Source organism: Dipodomys spectabilis, unplaced genomic scaffold, assembly GCF_019054845.1.
Source record: "Dipodomys spectabilis isolate Male_0828 unplaced genomic scaffold, ASM1905484v1 ptg000166l, whole genome shotgun sequence".
Classification (NCBI taxonomy): domain Eukaryota; kingdom Metazoa; phylum Chordata; class Mammalia; order Rodentia; family Heteromyidae; genus Dipodomys; species Dipodomys spectabilis.
Genome location: NW_024870843.1, coordinates 520,438 through 531,534, shown reverse-complemented (window position 1 = coordinate 531,534; position 11,097 = coordinate 520,438).

Genomic DNA, 11,097 nt, shown 5'->3' with positions numbered 1-11,097 from the left:
AAAGCCAGAAGTGGCACTGTGGCTCAAGAGGCAGAGTGCTAGCCTTGAGCTGAAGAGCTGAGGGACAGTGCCTAGGCACAGAGTTCCGGACCCATAACTGGACCAAAAAAAAAAAAAAAAAAAAAGAATCTCACAGACTCTCCTGCCTGGGCTAGCTCTGAGTGAAGACAATCAGAACTCAGCCTCCCGAATAGCTAGAATGACAGGCGAGAACCACTGCCACCTGACCGCCACCATCCACTTATAGTCCCCTAGGGCCAGTGCTGGGCTACCTGTATTGCACCGTCCTTGTTGTGAGTGGGAAGCAGACATGGGTGGGTTTGATACTTCAACAACCTACCTAGCTTTGAGCATTGTTGCAGCTAAGTCTGATGCCGGCTTCCTCCTTATCAACAGCAATGACTTCGTGCTGTCACACAACAAATGTCCCCCAAGAGGTGTTGGATCTGGGGTCTTTCCTCTGCACACTGCTCCCACTCTCTGAAACGACACACAGAAGCAACGTGAAGTAGACATAGAGTGAATTCAGTTTCTTATAATCAGTGTCTGGCCAGATAGGTGGCAGTGAGGATCAAAGGCTCGGGATAGTGTTGTGCAGTTGGGCAATGTTATGCCTCCTCATCCACTTTCCTTTAACTGTCTTAGCAAAGGGTAGTGGGGAAGTACTCACCACACAGACTGACAATGAGTAATCATCACAGTCTACCCCTAGCACAGAGGGAATTACCTAAGGAAGCTAGTTCTACAGGCCGAGCAAGAAAGCTCCTGATGCACAGCCTACCTCCAGAATGAGAGGGTCCCAGCCACATGGGGATGCTGAGGCACCTCCACCAACACCCTTTCAATAAGTTACTGAGAGAGAGAGAGAGAGAAAGAGAGAGAGAGAGAATTACACTTAAGCCGGCTGCCAGTGGCACAGACCTAGAAAGGTAACTACAGAGGAGACTGAGATATTAGGATCATGGTTCATAGCCAGTCCAGGCAGGAATGCCTGTGAGATGCTTATCTCCAAAGAATCACCAGAAAACCGGAAGTGGTGTTGTGCCTCAAGTGGTAGAGTCCGAACCTTGTTCTGAGGAGCTTGGTGACAGTGCCCAGGCCCAGAGTTCAAACCCTACGACTGACAATAAGTGGACTTCCCACAACAAGAAGTGGACTGAATAGCACCCATTGTCCGAGGAAGCATGGCAGAGAAGTCAGGCCAAGCTTTCTGTCCTGGGAGTCATGAGTAGGTCATCCAGCTTTTCCGTGCCTCATTTTCTGATGCTGCAAAGCTGAACAATGAAGGATCCCCTTCCTCATGGGGATAGGGTAAGAATGAAAGAGAGCCATGTTTTGTTTCATAATCCTAGACCTGCAGCATGATAAATAACAAGCCCCTTCTGAGTCCTTTCCAGGTATCTTCTTGTTATATGCTCACAGAATTGCCAAGAAACTTATCCAATGACTGTTACCTCTATGCTTGGCTCTGCCCCAGAGTTCCCCTTGTATTGATCCCTTGATTCCTCACAACTGTACTGTGAGGAGACTGAGGACCAGTGGTTCCAGGATGAACCCAGAGCTTCAACTGTGGTCAAGAATCGGCTGCTGTGGATTATGAGTTTGGGACAGTCATCTAAACCGATGAATGAGCATGGCGCTACATATTTACCATCCCAACTACAGAGGACCAGGCATGGTGGTGCATGCCTGTCACAGGAGGACCATGATCTAGCCAAGCCTGAGCATATATGGAATCTCTATCTCAGAAATGCCCAAGACAGAGCCGGGCACTGGGGGTGCACGCCTGTAATCCTAGCTACTCAGGAGGCTGAGATCTGAGGATCGCAGTTCAAAGCCAGCCCGGGCAGGAGAGACCGTGAGACTCCTATCTTCAATAAACCACCAGAAAACCGGAAGTGGTGCTGTAGCTCAAGTGGTAGAGCGCTCGCCTTGAGCTGAAGAGCTGAGGGACAGCGCCCAGGCCCAGAGTTCAAGCCCCACGACCGACAAAAAAAAAAAAAAGAAATGCCCAAAACAGAAAGGCGTGGCTCCCATGGAAGAAGACCTGACTGGAAAGCCTAAGGCCTTGAGTTCAAACCATAATATACCAAAAAGAATCTGAGGCCCGGTGCCAGAAGCTCATGCCTATAAACCTACCTCCTCAGGAGGCTGAGATCTGAAGAACACAGGTCAAGATTTAAAGTAGGGTTGGCCTTGCCTATCAGACGTCATGATGAGAAGACCCATGCCAATACGTTCCATACTAACAGGACTCAAACCGTACTAAGTGCTGACCACGTTCTCTATCCCCCTGGGTAGCCAACCCCTGTGTGCCCCACCTCCAGATCCTCCCAAACTCCCTCTGCCAACAACCAGGCCAATGGGAATAAACAGTTCCAGGGCACAAAGTTCTCTTGCTCTTATAATTTAACGTTGCTGAGTCCCCTTCAAGGGTCTCACACTTCCAGGCCCCCAGACCTCAGACTCAAAGCCCATGCTGCCCCCAAAGACAGCATTTAGAAGTTACCAGAAGAGACCTCAGGACCAATGGAATAGAATTGAAAACCCAGAAATGAACCAACAGACCTATAGCCAACTAATCTTGGATAAGGGAGCCAAAATAATAGAATGGAAGAAAGACCAACTCTTCAGTAAATGCTGCTGGCAAATTGGTTAACTACTTGTAGAAAACTAAAACTAGATCCTTATATATCACCCTGCACCAGAATAAACTCCAAATGGATCAAAGACCTCAGAGTCAAAGCAGACATGCTGAAAACAGTACAGGATGGAATAGGAGAAACTCTAGGCCTCCTTGGCTCAGGCCGAAATTTTCTTAATAGAAACCCGGAAACACAACAAATCAAAGAAAGGTTGGACAAATGGGATTGCAAGAAGTTGCAGAGCTTCTGCATGGCAAAGGACATAGCTAGCAAGATCAATAGAAAGCCCACGGATTGGGAAAAGATCTTCACTAGCCATTCAACAGACAATGGTCTCATATCTAAAATATACTTGGAACTCAAAAAATGATATCCCCCAACAACAAATCCTCATAGAAACAACTGTCCAATAAATAAGTGGGCTAAAGACTTGAAGAGAAACTTCTCTGAAGAAGAAAGAAGGATGGCCAATAGACACATGAAGAAATGCTCAACTCCCTAGCCATAAAAGAAATGCAAATCAAAATAACATTGAGATACAACCTCACTCCAGTTAGAATGGCTAGAATCAAGAACTCTAACAACAACAGATGCTGGAAGGGATGTGGACAGAAGGGAACCTTACTTCATTGTTGGTGGGAGTGTCAACTTGTTCAACCACTTTGGAAAGCAGTATGGAGGTTTCGGAAAAGACTTCACATAGAGCTCCCCTATGACCCAGCAATCCCACTTTTGGGCATTTACCCAAATGTTTACAAACAAAACCACACTAAATCTACCAGCACAACTATGTTTATTGCAGCATTATTTACCATAGCTAAGATATGGAACCAACCCAGATGCCCCTCAGTAGATGAATGGATCAAGAAAGTGTGGCATATATACACAAGGTAATTCTATGCCTCCATCAGAACGAATGTCATTTCCCCATTTGTTAGGATATGGAAAAGCTTGGAAAAATTTATATTAATGAAGTAAGCCAAGCCCAAGGAAACATAGGTCCCATGATTTCCCTTATTTGCAATATCTAGTATATGTATGAGTCAAGCAGGAAAGTTCAGATAATGTGATGTTAGGAAAATGAACCCTTAGATATCTATTTAAATGTTTTTTTTTTCTTTCATGCGTTTGTTTCTAACTCATTTATAAGATTATTTCTTTCTAGATTTGTATGTCCCTCCCCCACACTATATTTGATGTCGGTATAATTTGTGGAGGAGATGGGGAAAAACAAGTCGTTTAAGGATACATGTGGACCCGATGCAACTATGATTGTCAAGTTGTCATGTCAAAAACGAACTTTACAACTTTGGTGCGGGGGAGAAGATTGGATGGGGGGGGTGAGGGGAGGCTGGGAAGGGATGTGAATGGTAAACAATGGAAGAGGCTGCAATGCTTGATAAGAAATGTACTCATTCTTGCCCATGTAATTGTAACCCGTCTGTAATAAAATAAATAAATAAATAAAACACACACACACACACACACAGACACACACACACACACACACACACACACAAAGCCATCACGGGTGGCTCCTGTCTGTCATCCTAGTTACTCAGGAGGCTGAGGTCTGAGTATCACTGTTCAAAGCCAGCCATGTAGGAAAGTTTGTGAAGCTCCTATCTACACTGAACCACCAAATAGCCACTGGTGGAGCTGTGGCTCAAGTGTCAGAGCTCTAGCTTTGAGCAAGAAATCTCCAGAACAACATTTAGGGCTTGAGTACAAGGCCCAGTTCTTCTACCTCCAAACACACACAGACACAGACACAGATAGACAGACTGACACACACAGACACACAGACACAGACACACACACACATACACACACACAGACACACACACACACACACACACACACACACACAAACGGAGAGCCCAAGGATTCAGCAGTCCCTGTGAAAAGAATCATGAACTCCATCAATTAGGATCACATCCCACCCCTGAGAAGGTGGCAGTCCTGACATCAGACCCAGTGTAGACAAAACAGTGAGCCTCACACATATCTGGAATGCCTCATAGAAGACCATGGCATTTCCTACCATACTCACTGCTATGTGGAAAACTTAATCACCTCTTTTTTTGTTGTTGTTGGTTAAGGTGCTTGATCTCTGGACTTTGTTGCTTGCCCTGAGCTCTTCAGCTTAAGGCAAGCACTCAATTGCTTTAGCCACAGCACTGCTTCTGGTTTTCTGGCAATCCCTTAGAGATAAGAGTCCCAGGGTCTTTCCTGAGCAGGCTGACTTTCACCCATGATCCTCAGATCTCACCTCCTGAGTACCTAGGATAAAAGCCATGAGATACTGGCACACAGCCAAACATACTTTTCCATTCCTGTTATGAGGACTGCAGTTGGATGCCACTTAGCAGCAAAGCCCATGAGAACCCTTTATCTCCAATTAAACACCCAAAAAAGCTAGAAGTGGAGCTGTGATTCAAATGGTAGAGTGCTATCTTGGAGCATAAAAAATAAGATCCACGCCCTAGTTTCAAGCTTTTTCTAGCGTAGACCCAACCAAGGAAGGGAAGCAGGTGGGCATATGGGAGCTCAAAGCTAACACATAATACTCAGGACTCCCAGAACGGACCCCGTCCAGCTCTTATTTTCTAGCTTCTATGTCCTACATCATGGCAGTCTTAGATGGGACTGACCATGCACCAAATTGGGACATTCAAGTACAATCTCATACTGAAAATCTTCTGACCTTATCAAAGACTCAGGCTCTTTCACTGTCCTGCCTCAGCACTGGGCAGTGAGGTAAGGTCTGGTTATTCAACCACTAAAGGGAACTAAAGGGTTTCCTGGTCAAGGGACAGAGACTGGGGAGATCTAAGTCCATCTTGGGGAGGTGAAAAGGGCTGCTCTATCCCAGAAATTTTCCTATGTTGTGAGTATTATCAAAGAAACCACCCTGCTCAGAGCCCAGTGTCTTTGGTTTTCCCACCAGCCTCTACACAGCTCTGCCCCACCTTCAGCCTACCCTCTCTGAATCCCAGATCTGCCATCTAGACTAAAGACTGAGCCAGACAAGAGACCCATTTCCTGCCCTCATTCCCACGCTGTCCTGTGGCAGTGACATGCTTACCTCAGTCTTTGGTGGAGGAATGAATACCGGGGGTGCTATCCTCAGATTGAGCCCTGGAAAGTCCTTGTTCCCAAGGATGTACTGCACAGGCATCCTGCAGTGAAAGGCAGCCAGGTTGTCAATGATGAACCCAAGGTGCCAGGACTTTTAATAGCATTTTGGCTGGATCAAAGACTGGTAGTTTATGTTGTCAGGCGAGGTCATGGTTCCAATTTCCTGACACACCTGACCTGGGACCATCCTCCCTCTTCAAAGTCCTGCTTAACCCTTACCCCCCGTTGAAACTTTCTCACCCCAATACCTCCCTAGGCCTTGGAAACTTTCTTCTTATCTGACCAGAAAATAAACTCGATGAGGCTGGGGATAATTTAAACCTGGTGACCCACCCTGAGCCCTAGGTTCTACCCGAGGCTGGTTCCCTCTACATCGGTGACCACACAGCTCCTTGCTGTCATGAAGTTGCTAAGGGATCAGTGGCTTGGTCCTACATACTGGCTTTAGGTTCTGAAACTGTCCCCACAGAGATTGTGAATAGTTGGCTCCCTTGGTCCAGGGACTCCAAACCAAGGCTTCCATATTCTTCCTTCTTCCTTCCTTTCCTCTTTTTCTCCTTCTGTCCTTCCCTCCTCTCTCTCTTTACTTTCTTTGTGTCAGCCTTGGGCCTTGTACTTGGAGCCTAGGTGCTGTCCCTAAGCCTTTTTATTCAAGGCTAGCAGTCTACGGCTTGAGCCACACATCCACTTCTGGCGTTTTGTTTTTGGTAGTTAATTGAAGACAAGAGTCTTACAGGATTTCCTCCCCGGGCCAAAAGCCTCAATCCTCTGAACTCAGCCTCCTAAGTAGCTAGGATGACAGGCTTGAAGCACTGGCATCCAAATCAATCCAAGGTTTCTTCATGGGCTGTGGAACCAGTCCTGGAACTTTTGTCTGTGACCTCCCCAGAGACTGTTGCACTCTGTAATGGTTTGTTGAATAAATAAATGAACATCTGTCTATGAAAATACTACAGAAAAGACCCATCTGATTCAGATAAGAATCATCTGTGGGGGAGGAGGTACGAAGCCTGATGTAGCTCTCCCTCAGTTCTCCCTCCTCCTTCTTCCCCCTTCCTGATGCCACCATACACAACTGTTGTGAACCACTATGTACTCGCTGGACTCCAGAGCCTCTGGGATGCCTGTCTTCTCAAAGATCTCTGTCCAGTAGCTGACCAGCTCTGTGGCACTCAATTCCCCATGTAGGTGTGAATGAGGTTGCTGTGAGCTGAAAGCCTGGCTCAAGGGGCCTCCTCTCCTCCCCCTGGGGTCAGTCAGGATTACCACATCCGGCCCCCAAGTTTCATGTTGCAGAGAAAGGATCCTCGAGGTATCCCTGGTTTCTGAATCTCCCAGAGTCTAGTTCAGGTGCTGGGAATCATCTCTGCTCACAGCTGGCAGGCTAGGGATGGTGAGGTCACAATCTCTGCTCCTCACGACATCCTTGACTGTGGTGGTCACCCTAGAGAGAGCCAGAGGAGAATCAACAGCTGCCGAAGAATGTCAGTCAAGGCATGACGTTCTTTAAAGGAGACCATCTGGCTTGGGAACTCTTCCTGTGCTGCTTTGAACGTCATTGTTTGGAGGCTGAAATCGTCTGTCTAATTTGACCCATCATCCCAGGCGTTAGTGGAAATGGCCAGCTTCAAGGAAAACAAAAAACCCGGAAAATTTGAAGGGTTCTAAATTCAGTGGTCTGCATTTTCTTCCAGACAGCCTACAGTAGATTACAGAAAGTGGCATTCGAGAGACCTAGCTAACTGCCACAGCAGTTAGCAAGCAGGTTCCAACAGGGGGAATGAACTTGCTTACCACTGCCCAGCTGGTAATGGCTCAGGCCAGACAGAGACTGGAGTCTGCAGGACTCCAGGGAGAACTGCCCACCAGTACATTGCCCCAGGAGGGAATCCGTGCCACCAGTGGGGGCCTGGAGTTCCCTGCCCAGATGCCCATGGACACAGTCAATGCCCTGGGTAAGTTTCCCCTCTCATTCTCGGTCGTGGTGAACCATCTACCATGTCACAACATTCACTACCCCCCATACCCTCCTAGCCTCACAGCCCCTGCCCTACTGCCCCCCCAAACTCATTCCCTAATTACGTTTGGAGGACACAATCCCAACCCTTGACTTTGCTCCAACTATACACACTAGAGCAGACTGTCTGGCAGGAAGAGTATGGCTGTGGTCACAGTTGCCTCAAGAGCCTTCTGGCTGAAGACAGATGGACAGGTGTCCACTCTGGTCTGGAGTTCACAGAGGCATACTAGGGGAGACCCACGCAGCCCCAGCAGCTACTGTGGGCTACAGGAAAGGGAGAACAGAAAGGTGGAAAGGAACGTGTACTGAAACCTTCTCCAAAGGAACCATGAAACTGTAAAGGAGAAAACACAAATTATCGCTAGACTCATACTTGGCATTGATGAAAAATGAACAACAAACACACACACACACACACACACACACACACAAATAAAATGCTTTTGCTCTTTGTAGACACGGTGCCTTAAATATGTTTTATTGCTCTCATCTCCCCGCTCTCCCAACACACACACACAACACACACACACACACACACACACACACACACACACACACACACACACACATACACAAACAAACCACACAAACAAATCCAGAACTCTGACAGAAGATTAGTCCATGCAGCACCTGCAATTTGCCAACGGATCACTCACCTGAGCACAGTCAGGCTGTATAAGGAGAAAGATGATCTGTCTGTCTATCTGTCTGTCTGTCTCCCTCCCTCCCTCCCTTTCTCTCTCTCTCTCATGTTCTCTCTCTCTCTCTCATGCACACACACACACACACACACACACACACACAAAGTCAGAGCAGTGCCTCTCCTGAGTTTGTTGGTTCCTTCTTTGGGACAAGATACAAGCTGGAGCATAGGGGTTGCCTGGTCAGAACAGGGGATCCAACCAAAGGGAGCACCAATCTAATAACGCAGAACAACCCTGCCTCTCCCTTTCTCCAGGGCCAGACACTTTCCCTTGGGAACAGCCAGCCTTGACTCCCCATTGAACAAAACCCTAGGCTAGGACACTTGGTGAAGGTGTCCCGAGATAGATGGCTCCTCAGAGCCGGGGCTGAAAACAAGCAGGGGGTCATGGTGCCCCAGGGAGGTGTCAGACCTGGGTTTGGTTCAGTGTTGGGGAAACGGATGGGGTCTTAAAGGCTACATACATGGATGGACTCCCTACTTCCAGCCTAGATGCTTCTGGGTGACATGGTGGATTCTTGGGGAAGACGAGGAGACCAGATGGACAGGGAGCACCAGCAGATGCTGGGAGAGCTGGGAAATGTGATCACCCTGTGAGTACTGTTGACAGCTGGGATGGGGGGAAGGCGGACAGGCTGGGTGTATGTGGGTCGGAATGGATATATTCTTCCCAGATATTCACCTTCTGTCTGACTCCAAGTGCCCTCACATACCTAGTGGGCTCTTCTGGGACCCTCCTCTGGTGAAAGGGTGACTGAGCACAGAAGACAAGGGCTCACACAGCAAGGAGGGCTTATCTTCTGCATCCAACACCCACCACCCCCAGCAAAAAGAAAAAGACTCGAAAAGACAGATGTGAAGGTGCTGCTCCCCACCTCTAATTAAAGCCACCAGGTTCCCACCAGAGAGAGGAAGGGTGCAGATGTGTGGCTGTGTAGCTCCCAATGCTCCAGGCCAGGAGCTCTGTGGCACACCTCCTCATCCATTCCTGCATCTTCCTGTTTCCTGGGACACTGGCCACTAGGGATGGGGGTGGGATCCCCAGGTCAACACACACCCCTACCCCTTACCCCTGGGGCACATTTGTGACAGGACCATGGCAGACTGGGGGGGGGGGGAGGATGGACTTGAGGAAGGCCAACTTGGGGTATCCATGGGCAAAGGCTCTTAGCTCGGCCTGGAGCTGACCTCTACCTTCCTTGTGCCTCTGGGAGCCTCTTGCCCTAGGGTGGAACAGACCTGCTCTGACATCAGCACTCAGGGTGGGCAAAAGTCAGCTTGGCCTTGCTCACTTCCCCCAATTGAACTCTAGAGGACGATGACACAGGGCTGCATGTCCCGTGTCTAGTCTTGAGGAGGCAGGAGTCACCTAACATAGGGATTGTACCTGTGAGTTATGTTTACTCTTACTGCCCTGGGGCCCTGTCATGCTTTGAAGCCAACCTGGACAGGAAAGTCCTTGAGACTCTTACATAAAATTAACCATCAAAAAGCAAGTGGGGCTGTGGCTCAAGTGGCAGAGCACTAGGCTTGAGCAAGAAAACTCAGGGATAGAGCATAGGCCCTGAATTCACACACACACACACACACACACACACACACACACACACACACACACACACACACACCCCACATACATGCAAAATCAGAGATTTCTATATTGCAATCTTTAGGTATTCTCCACGTTTTCCCCACTAAGCCTCAAGGCTGTTGGCCTAGGTATTTGATGTATACAAAACCCTCTGGCACCTTTAATTTTGGAGAACAATATGGTTAGAAGATCACCCTTCCCCCATCCCAGCTCCTTGATTGGGTTGTTGTCTATCCAGGCCTTTTGGGGCTCCTTATACAGACTCGCCAAGATGCCTTCAAAAGCCATCACATGCTGGGCACAGGTTGCTCATACCTGTCATCCTAGATATTCAGGAAGCTGAGATCTGGAGGATTATGGTCCATGCAGACCTCTCAATGCTCAGGTCCTCTGGGAACGTGTCTCTCACCAGACTTGCTGAGGTCCCCATCCAGCTCAGGTTGTCCAGTAGTCTCTTCAGTAACTCATGCCCCGCCAGCACTAGTTGGAACTTGCAGATTCTGTTCTTCGGTGGTGTTCTGTGTCCAGAGCACTTCCAGCTTCTGAAACTCTGTGTTCACTTGCTTCAGGTCATTGAAGCTTCTGGTCTTTTCCTCAAGCTGAAAGGTCACATCATTCAGCCGTTCAAAGAACATTTCAGTCTCCTTCTATGCAGCAGTGACCGCAGAAGCCACCATATCCAGCTCTGCCACACACCGCTCTGTGGCCTGCAGGTGGCTGGTAAGAGCTTCGTGCTCCATTTATCTGTCATTAGCCAACTGCTTCACTTGGACCGGTGCAGACTGTAAATCTCTTTCTGCTGAAACCAACCACTCTATGGGTGACTTGTGGATCTCTAGCTCTGTTTGTGGTGCTTCATGCAACTGGCCTATCTTCTCACTCTCTTTCTCTGGTCGATCCTGCAGGTCTGTATTCTCCTGCTTCAGTGGTGGAATTTTGGCACTGAGTGCCTTGATTCTTCTTTTGCTGCAGTCCAGTGGGCACCACGTGTCACTAG